This window comes from Triticum dicoccoides, chromosome 6B, assembly GCF_002162155.2.
Source record: "Triticum dicoccoides isolate Atlit2015 ecotype Zavitan chromosome 6B, WEW_v2.0, whole genome shotgun sequence".
NCBI classification, from domain to species: Eukaryota; Viridiplantae; Streptophyta; class Magnoliopsida; order Poales; family Poaceae; genus Triticum; species Triticum dicoccoides.
Window position 1 is genome coordinate 127,724,795 of NC_041391.1, and position 10,871 is coordinate 127,735,665.

The following is a 10,871-nucleotide window of genomic DNA, read 5'->3' on the forward strand; positions in this document are numbered from 1 at the left end:
GGAAGCGTTAGAACAACGCGGTTGATGTAGTCGTACGTCTTCACGGCTCGACCGATCAAGCACCGAAACTACAGCAGCTTCGAGTTCTAGCACACGTTCAGCTCGATGACGATCCCCGGACTCCGATCCAGCAGAATGTCGGGGAAGAGTTCCGCCAGCACGATGACGTGGTGACGATCTTGATGTTCTACCGTCGCCAGGGCTTCGCCTAAGCACCGCTACAATATTATCAAGGACTATGGTGGAGGGGGGCACCGCACACGGCTAAGAGATCAAGAGATCAATTGTTGTGTCTATGGGGTGCCCCCTTCCCCCGTATATAAAGGGGGCGCGCCCAGTAGGGGGGGCCCTATCTCCTGGCCTCCTCGAGGATCGGGACGCCGGTTGTGGGTGACCCGGGCCCTGTGCTGGGCGGTGGTGGGGCCGGCAGCTGCGGCTGCGGCAGCACAGACCCGGGTGGTGTTGTCGATGCAGCGAGGGCCGGGGCCGGCCATTGTGGCCAGGGAGGCATGGCAGCAGCGATGGGCCCGACGGCTGGAGTTGCGGCTGCCCGTATCCGGGAGCTGTCGGGGGCGTGGCGATCGCCGAGGCCGGCCATTGTGGCCAGTGGGGGTCGACGGCGGGCAGCGGCTGACCGGGCCAGTGGTGGTGTAGAGGCCCGATCGGCGCGGTGGGGGAGGGCAGCGCGGCCGGACCGGTCGCGACGCCCGGCGGCGGGGGCGGCGGCTGCCCGTAACTCCGTAAGGCCCGGTGAGGTAGAGGTGGATACCCTGGACGGTGATGATGAGGTCATTAAGGATGCCGATGATCTCCGCCAGGGAGTAGACGGCGGCCTGCGGCGCGGGGAGTGGCGGCGACCGGCTGGTGGAGGCCCCCACGGTGGAGTCGATCGGCGCGGTGGAAAGCGCTAGTGGTGCTGTGGAGAGGGCGGCAGTGGTGGACAGCGTCAGGGTGGGTGGTGGAGCAGACATGATCGGACCCAAGCTACCTGATACCAAATTGGTAGGAGATGGGACCCTACCGGGTCTAGGGCGTAGGTTGTAGGGGAAGGAGGGGCTGGACGTGGCGAAGCTCGTGGTCGCCGGCGGCAAGGTGCCGTCGTGCGCAAGAGGGAGAGGCGGCGGCGGTGCAGGAGGCGACTAGGGTGAGGTCTCCAGGCTCTCTAAGGGAAGCCGAGAAAATAATGATTGCTTCTTTGCTTGATTAGATTGATACATCTCCTCTCCTTATATAGAGAGGTTTACTTGACTCCTAAGCAAATGATCCTAATAATGATAAGATAATTGGGCCAAGCCCCTAATAACAATAAGATAACTTGGGCCACAACCCACTGGGCTAAGCCCCTAATATGCCGGTCATAACACCTTTCGGCTCTCATAACGTTGTCCCTTAGTCTTGGATCAGCCCCGGTAGTGATTGACTTGAGAGCCGCACCGGCATAGGAATCGGGGATTGTAATCCATTTCCCAACACCAGTAATGTAGGAATATTTGTAGAGGTATATGTTAAGGTTAGAACTGAATCCAAAACAATACATGCCGCTATGCTTTCCCCGAGTCCCCCAAAAAATGATTCTTCTACAAACAATATTTGCAATCAATTAATAACTCATTTATGAACCTTATGATTGAAAATTATGAATGTTGTCATCAAAGAGAATACAATGAGATTTGAGAGAAAAGATGCATTTGCTGGCAGACAAGGTTTATTGTTTCTAGCAGACAATTACTGGAAACATTTTGATGGGTAAACTTTTCAAACAAACATCTCTTTCCTGTGTTGTACAAATAATCACTGATCAAACATATACAGTTTGATATTTGAACATTCAGGTCTACAACAGAAACAATTTCTGGTTAAGAATGGTCTTAAGCAGAGTTAATTTCCAATTTCGGGGGTTAATCCGCCATTGTTAGGTTACCCGTAACACACTCTACTGCTAAGTCTTGGATCTCGATTCTCACACATAAATAGGCAAAAACCTGGAGAAATAATGTTCTAGAGGGAAGGAAAGTAAGACTTCACAATAGGGAATGAAGGCTCAAGTTCTAACATTTGAGGTTTAAATTGTGATGGCATTAGTGTGTCTCTCCTAAGGATCTTTTTTTATCTTTTTTTTTACGAAAAGGGGTTTCCCCCCACCCCAACTTTTATAAAAAGCCAAGGCAAAACAACCAGGCACGGACTGTTAAATAGCGCTCGACGACAGAGAGTAGCTGCCGCAGATAGAAAGGGTTTTAAGGACTGCCCTATTACAAGCTCAAGGATAGTTCAAACACAAGTAACAGCGACTACAGCTCCAGCAACGCCATACTTAGAAAGAGCACTAAGATCTCCATGCAATCCTAAGAAATTCCCCTCTTTGGTAGTCCAAAAGCCTTAAGCACCGGAGAAGTAGCGCACCCTGAGCTTCGGAGCATAGCACTTTCCACTTCTTGATCGTCGCCCCCAACAGGTCCAAGACACACCTCATACTTCACCATCTTCGCCCCTGGAAAACAAAATCATTCCGAAGACGCCATAAGCTACACAAGGCAGCAGCAGAAACAATATTCAAGGCTTTACAATGTTTCCTTCTCTTCCAGAAGGAAGTTAATTGATCAAAAGAGTTAGGAACATTAATCACAAAGATATCAGCAATTAAGCTCCAGACAGATTCAGCAACAACGCAGTCAAAAAACAGATGCTGAATAGATTCAAGTTCACAGCAAAAGACACAGGACATGTCCTCAACATGCCTATGCTTAGCTAAATTATCTCTGGTTAGACTCTTGTTATAATAAACCAGCCAGAGAAAGACATGTATATTTGGTGGCACTTTGATCTTCCATATGTCATCTTTAATGACAGAAGGAATCCCTCCAAAGGTAATTAGCTTGTAAAAGGATTTGACAGAGTACTTGTTAGAAGAATCTAACATCTAGAGAGGTCGATCTGGAGAGTCAGACAAACAAATAGTCTTAGCAATCTCAGTGAGTTCCTCCCATCTAACTAATGTATTTTCTGTGAAACACCTCCTAAATGTTAACTGTAGCTCACCATCCACCCAGACCTGGGCCAGGGTAGACTCCTGTTGTTGGCAAATACTATAAAGATCCCAAAATGCAGTTTTCAAAGAGCAATCTCCTGCCCAAATGGCATGCCAGAAGGCAATGCTATTCCCATCCCCAAGAACCCATCTATAGAAGTTCTTAGCAGCTGCAAGGGCCCAAGATAAACTTTTCTTAAATGGAGAACCAAGAACCACCCTAGTATTAAAAAATTAGGACAAGTGGTATTATATTTATACTTCAGCACTTTCTTCCAATCACTGTCCCTCTCATCATAAAATATTTTCCCCCATGATGCCAAGAGAGCCATGTTAAATTCTCTAAGATTGGGTACCCCCAAGGCACCAAACTCCTTTTTCCTAGAGATCAGCCCCCAATTAGCAAGGTGGTATTTATGAGAATCCCCCATGTTACCCCAAAAGAAATGAGACATTTGAGAAGTAATCATATCAATTGCCCATTTGGGAAATTTCATAATAGATATAAGGTAAGCAGGAATACTAGCAATGCATGTGGTAAGCAAAATCAATTTCCCTCTGCAAGATAGAAATCTCCCCAACCAGCCCGAGATGTTCTTAATAATCCTATCAATAATGGGTTGAAGGTCCTCCCTCCTCAACTTTTTAAAGTGAAGGGGGCACCTAAAAATTTGAAAGGGAAATCCCCCATCTGGCAGCAAAAAACTTGGGCAAATTCATTAGACAGCTGTTCAGAGATATTAATAGCATGCAAATCACTCTTATGGAAATTAATTTTCAAACCAGACAAATGTTCAAAGCATGAAAGAATCCACTTCAAATTTTTAGCATAATCCAGCGAAGTCTCTAAAAATAAGATGGTGTCATCAGCATATTGCAGGCTGACCACACCACCCGGAAAGGCCTGTGGTAGAAGCCCACGAATTAAACCAATACTTGTAGCTTTTTGAAGCATTTTTGAAAACACATCAACCACCAGGTTAAAAAGAAGGGGTGAGTGAGGGTCACCATGCTTCAATCCCTTCCCCCCAGAGAATTGGGGACCATTAGAATCATTGATCCTAACTTGGAAGGTGCTTTGATGAATGGTGGAGATCACCCAATCCACCCATTTATTACCAAATCCTCTAGATAGAAGCATCTCTTTTAGAAAATCCCAGCTCACTCTATCATAGGCTTTCTCGTAATCTAACTTAAGAACCAAACCAGCAGTCCCAGATCTATGAACTTCATGAATGACTTCATGAGCCATAACCACACTTTCTAAAATGAACCTCCCTTTGATAAACACAGCCTGATTAGAGGAAATTAGTCTGTCACATAGGGGAGAGGCCCTAGTGGTCATAGCTTTAGAAAAAATCTTAACAACACAATTACTAAGGCTAATGGGCCTGAAATTCTTCATGTCTTTAGCCATAGGGATTTTGGGGATAAGAGTAATAATGGCATGGTTGATCTTATATATATCCAGGATACCTCTTTCAAAATCTCTAACCATCCACATAAAATCTTTCTTAATCAAGTCCGAAAAGTTTTGGTAAAATAAAAATGACAGGCCATCAGGGCCAGGGGCACCACTAGCGTATGAACTCATCACAGCTTGCTTAATTTCATCCCCAGAAAAAGGTCTCTCCAGATATTCTCTCTCATCAGCACTCACCATTTCATCCTCAGACCAGAAGTTAGTATCCAAATGGATATCAGGTTTGGGTTCAAAGGCAAATAACTCTTTATAAAAAGAGGTAGCCACCTCAAGCATCTCTCTAGTCGAAGTGACCACACCATTAGGACTATTTAACTCAGAAAGATGGTTCTTTCTGTGTCTGTGATTAGCCAGTGCATGAAAATAAGCATTATTACTATCACCCTCTAGGATTTTTCTATCTCTAGATCTCTGCCAAAGGGCAGTCTCCTCTTTCTTCCACAATTCATCCAGCTCTTTTTTAATCTCTCTCATCCTGTCATAATCAGCAGTAGATAGTTGATGGGTTTCAGACATGACATCCAATATATCAAACTCCAGAAGGAGTTCCTTCTTCTTTTTCTAAGAGCAGCCTCCCTATTAATATTCCACCCTTTAGTTTTTTTTCTAAGATTCTTAGTTTTACACAACCAATTCTCAGCAGAGGATTTGACCGAAGAAACAGAATTCCATGCTTCCACCACCATTTGATGGAAGTCTGGTTGTGAGAGCCACCATTTCTCAAACCTAAACGGTTTGGGGGTGGTTGGGGCTCTGGCACCAATATCCAGGACCAAGGGAGTATGGTCACTCCCCACCCTGGGGAGAGAAACTAAAGTAGAAAAAGGAAAGTGTGTATCCCAGTTTACAGAAATGAACACTTTGTCTAATACAGCAAAAACAGGGGAGACCTGGTTGTTAGACCAAGTAAACACCCTATTGGAGATAGAAATCTCCATCAATGCCCACCTATTGATCCAATCATTAAGTAAGAAAACAGTCTGTTGATTAACCAAACCACTACTCTTCTCCTTATCATTCCTAACCAAGTTAAAATCTCCACAGATCATAACTGGATAAGAAGCATTAGACAAGGTATCATGTAATTCAGTAATAAAATCTATCTTAAATTCAGGGTAAGCAGACTCATAAACCAACACCAACTGCCAGATGAAACCATCAGACTTATTTTTAATGGTAGCAACAATTGAAAACTTTTGATTAATAAAACCAACCACTTCAAAACAATTTTTTTTTGAAACCCACAAGGATCCCACCCGCAGTATTATCAGCTGGCAAGAAATGCCAAACAAAATTATCAAATTTGTCTATAGACTTGAGGAAACCCTCAGAAATGATTTCTCTCTTAGTCTCTTGAAAACCAATAAAGTCAGGATTAGATTTGGCAATAGTATCACACAGGCACTGAATCTTCCCATGTTGGCCTAAACCCCTAATGTTCCAAATAAGACCTATCATTAATTAATTTTAAAAGGATGGGACAAGCCACAAGGCTTACTTTTAGTTAGCACCATAGGTGTTCCCCTGGAAGCATCAGCAGTGCCCACTGGTTCCAAGGGGGCATACCATTAGGTGTACTAACCAAATCACTGGGGTCAAAATCAAGGTTATTAGGCAGCACAATTTCAGGATTGTTGTTGGCAAAAACCGAACACCTGTCTTTCTCTACCTCTATCATCTCATCAATAGTAAGGTTCTTTTGATTGTCATCCCCCCCCAATAACCAAATTCATTTGACTCATCTGGTTAGCAAGAATATTTTTATCCATAGTAGAGAAGGATTTACCTTTGAATGTGGGTGGGATTTCCAGATTCTCCTTCCTCTTATATGTTGTAGCTTTTTCCATAATGTTAATATTGCCATGGACTCTGGTAGCAGGTCTTGTTGCAACAACTGTCCCCCACCTTGACTTGTTTTCCTGAACAGCCTCTCCATTTTTAGCTTGAGAAAGTGATTCCAGCAAGGATCTCTTCCAAGTTTCACTCTGGAGAATTTGAACAGCCTCAGGAGGGAGAACCCCCAACTCACCTTCTATCCCCTCATCTTCAGAGTCACACATGTCCACTGATCTTAACAGATCCTCACAATATTTCATATTCTCAGTATTCTTCTCAGGGGTGATGTTAATAGATTTTCCTTTAATTGGAACAGGAGTTTTGTAGGCATCTCCCTCTTTTTCCTCACAGTGTAGGTCTTGATCTGTCAGTCTACACATATATCCAGAAGCATGTCCATGTCCATCAGAAGATGAACCCTTAGAGTTAACTTTTGTCACAGCATATTCCAGAATAAAGTCCTCCTGGTCAGTGTCTATGTTATCTTCCATGTGTGCATCCACCCTCCCTTGAACATCAGATTTTCTTGAAGAGTTTTGTTTGGATGAGAAATTGGCCTTGTCCAGTTCATCAATAGCTAGGTCACCACCTCTTGAACCATCAGAAATATGGTCACCCTGTGTCCCTTCATGTCCTTCTGTCTGGTTCTCCTCAGCCTTCTCATCTTCCTCAAAATCCTCCTCATCTCCATCTACATCAATAACAGAATCAACTCCACATGTTTGTTCAAAACCTTCCACTGTAAAGCCAAGTAAAAACAATTTCTTCTTCATCTCAATCAGTCTTTCAAAAGGAATTTTGGTAGGGTCTCTGCAAGCAATCTTGACTCTGACATTCTAAAAAAAAGTTCTAAACATCCCATTCCAATCCACATCTGTAAGGGCCCCAAACAATGAGGCAATTTGAGCAAACACTTTCCAAGTACACCACTTTGGAGGAATCCCTTCAATCAGCACCCAAGCTTCAATCAATTCACCAAATGGTTCACATCCACCTTTCCATTCAGTAAGAGTCACATTAACATCCTGTGGCAGGGAGAACCCAGGCAGCTCAATAAGATCTTCCACTTTTTTCCAGGGAGGGAACCTAACCAAGAAAGTCTTACTAGACAACCCTCTGATTTGCCAGGGCCAATTTTTAGATTTGCAAAAAGTAGCAGAAAGCAATTCCCTCAGCTTAGTACCTTTCACTTCTCCTTTCAAGATGTTAACCACTGCACAGTTTTGGAAGTTCAACCACTTGGACTCGTTTGCAACAGGGACATCCACATGGTAGAAACCAAGACCTTGAGCTCCACTACCAAAAAAGGCAGCAGTAGGTTGAACCTTAGACCAAGCTGCACAATTGTTGACATTATGATTTTGCTGACAGATAAAACAGGCCTTCGGCTTCACACAATTTCCAACATAGTGCCCCGGTCCACCACAATTGAAGCAGATCATGTCCTTATACCTAGGGTCAAGGACGTGTTCCACCTCAACCTCCACAGACTGGGATGACTGTACCTGAGCAGATCCAGCAGTAGAAGCTGTGGATCTGGTAGGCTTGGGAGCAGGAGCCTGCTCCTTTGTTGCAGGCGTAGTTGGTTTCCGTCCAGTAGGTGCAGCAGGCTTCTGCCCTACTCCCTTGGCCGGAGCAGCAGGGTGGTTGCTTCCCCCAGCACGACGATCTGCCATCGTCACCCCACGCTTAACAGCCTCAGCTAAGGAGATAGAACCAGGGCCAATCCCCTCACGAGCAACTTTTATTTGTCTGGGGGGTGGGTCGAACGGCCGACGAGTTGCGGGAAAACAATCCGCAGCCGAAAAGGCTTTGTTCTCAACAAGGTCTCTCCGAATCCAGCAAAGGAATCCGGATTTTTGGTGGTCTTGAGGTCGAGGGGTAGGGTTTCTGGGGGGGCGGCGGCGAGGGGGGAGGGAATGAGCCAGAGCTGGCCAAAGTGCTCCTCAACGTTTTCTAGGTCTTCGGCTTTACGCAATCCCCTCATGTTTTCCGCTTTCTCCGCAATGACACGCAATTTGATCGTGGGCCCAGGCAAAGCTGGATTCACTCCACGGGAAAGGCACAGAGCCCTTGTTCCTGGGACAGGGTTGGGATTTAAAACCTGGCCGAGCCCCTCGCCGGAAAAATTCTCCGACGAGGTCTCGCCCGCCGCAGAAGCAGCATCAGATTCCTTATTGTACTGGAAGCCAAGAGGGAGAACCCCCGAATCTAACTCCACACCCTGAACTAACGCATTAGGAACTGAAACCAATTGTTCAATCGAACAAACACCCTTATGCATCCCCCGGCGGCGCAGTCGAAAATCCCGTAGCCTAGCTTTAAGAGCCGAATTAGCACGAAAGTGTAAACCCAACTCACCAGGCAATGGAGGAGGATCAATGGCTCGTCGTTGTGTCCGAACCGGTTGGGGAAGACGATCTACTGACGACGTGGGGGCCAGACGGTCCCCGCAGGGATGAACTTCGGTGGGATCCTGGCGATCCCCTCCCACGAAGGCGGCCTGATGTTGAGCCTCGAGGGGTTCGCCGTCCTGAAGTTCTCCCAGCGGGCGGCCTGTCGCGGATCTGACGATTCCGCCTCCTGAATCGCCTAGAAGAGGAGCTCCACATCCTCGCAACCGTCGTCTCCGATGAAGCGCGCGCGCTCGACGAAGTTCGCGTGGCGGAGGATGTGCATGTGGATCTCCCCCCACGTGTCGCGGTCAGGGAAGCGCTCCATCACCACCCGCCTCATCTCGCGGCGAGCCTCCGGCGAGTGCGGATCGATCTCGGGCAGCGGCGCTGCAGCTGGCGGCGGAAGCGCCCGCGGCTCCGCAACCCGTGCCACCGGCACAAGCCGGCGGACCCGCACCCCGCGGCGTCGCGCTCCGGTCATGCTTCTTCTCTGCTGTGGATTGGGGGCGGGGAGAGCTCGGTGAGGTGCGGGGGTGGGTAGGAAGTTGTGGATTTAATGGCGGCGTCGGTGCTTCGCCCGAGAGGAAGCGGAGGGGGCGGGAGGGGATCTTTATATGCTGTTCTGGTGCAACCTCTTTCTGAGCAGGGTATCTTTTTTATGTTCACTGTGTAATATCCAACTGTGTCGTTTTGTACCCAGTTGATGGACTGGATGGAATCTCGTGGAGCAACATTGACACTTGGGCATCAAGCACTGCGGCTTGACCTCGTTTCCAAAGTGCATGGGATACAGGAGGCTGAAGAATATTTCTGGAGCCTTCCAGATAAGTCAAAGGAAACTTATTCATGTTTGCTTAACTGCTATGGTGAACACGGAATGGCATGCAAAGGTCTTGAACTCTATGAGAAGATGAAAGTCCTGGACATTGTTCCAAATACACTGGTGTACAACAACTTGATGACTTTGTACCAAAAGGCGGGCCAGCCAGAGAAAATCCCCTCCACATTTGAAGAAATGCGAGAAAGCGGTATAACTGCTAACAATTTTACATACTTCACTTTGATAGAAAGCTATATCGCAATGAATGACCTGGAGGCTGCAGAGAAAGTCCTGGAAGAATTGGAGAAAGTAGCTCCAGTTCACTGGTCCTTGTACACTTTGATGGCAAACAGTTACATTAAACTAGAGCTGTTTGGAAAGTCAGAAGTGGCCCTAAAGAAAGCTGAGGAAGTCATGGACAAAGCTGAGTTGTTGTCCATTCTGGCAATTCAACCAGGGTTAAGAGGATCTGGGAGTCTTTGAAGTCCACATTCAAGAAATGCTTGAACAAAAACTATCTTGTGATGCTTGAAGCTCTGAGTATGATCGATGGCTTTGAGTCTTTGCAGCAAATCTTTCAGGAGTGGGAATCGAGTAATGAACATTATGACATGAGGATAACAAATGTTATGATCAAAGCTTACCTTGATAAGGGTATGATAGAGAAGCTGAGGCTATTCGTCATGTCTCAGGGTCATTACAACGGGAGGACGGTTTTTACATATTTGCCGAGTTCTATTTGGACAAATCTGATGTTACCGTGGCACTGGAGATCTTGAGAGATGCAAAGAAGATGCTTACGGCACACAAATGGGTGCCATCGGAAAAGCTTACGAGCAGATTTCTGAAGCACTATGAAGAGTCAAAGGATGTTTATGGTGTGGCGTCTTTCTGCGAGCGCCTGAAGAAGCTCGAATGCCTTGATGCGGAAGCTTATGAGGGCATGGTGCGGACCTATATAGCTGCAGGTAGAACCAACCCATCCATTGCTCAGCGCATCGAAGATGACGGGATTCACGTAGGACCTGAGACGACGAAATTGCTGGAGAGTGTATCCGGCAATTCAAAATGAGTAGGTAAGAAACGTTGTTAGAAGTCGAGGCCACCGTAGACATTTTCTTGGTTATTATAGAGCAGAATTACGACTTGTCGAAGATGTCGTTATCTCGTGAAAAGCCCGGTAGGAAGTATCTGATGTACAAGAAATTGATGGATCTTTGTTATCCCTTGCTGTCACCGGATTTCTGTATTGCCGACATTTCTAGGGCTTTTGGCATTTTACATTTGATGCTCTGTTAGCTCCCCCTG

The 10,871-nt window shown here is 46.4% G+C and overlaps 1 pseudogene; it reads left to right on the top strand.

Annotated features, from left to right (window-relative positions):
* The first annotated feature begins 9,446 nt into the window (after nucleotides 1-9,446).
* On the top strand, nucleotides 9,447-10,635 carry LOC119320875 (annotated as a pseudogene).
* Nucleotides 10,636-10,871: the final 236 nt, after the last annotated feature.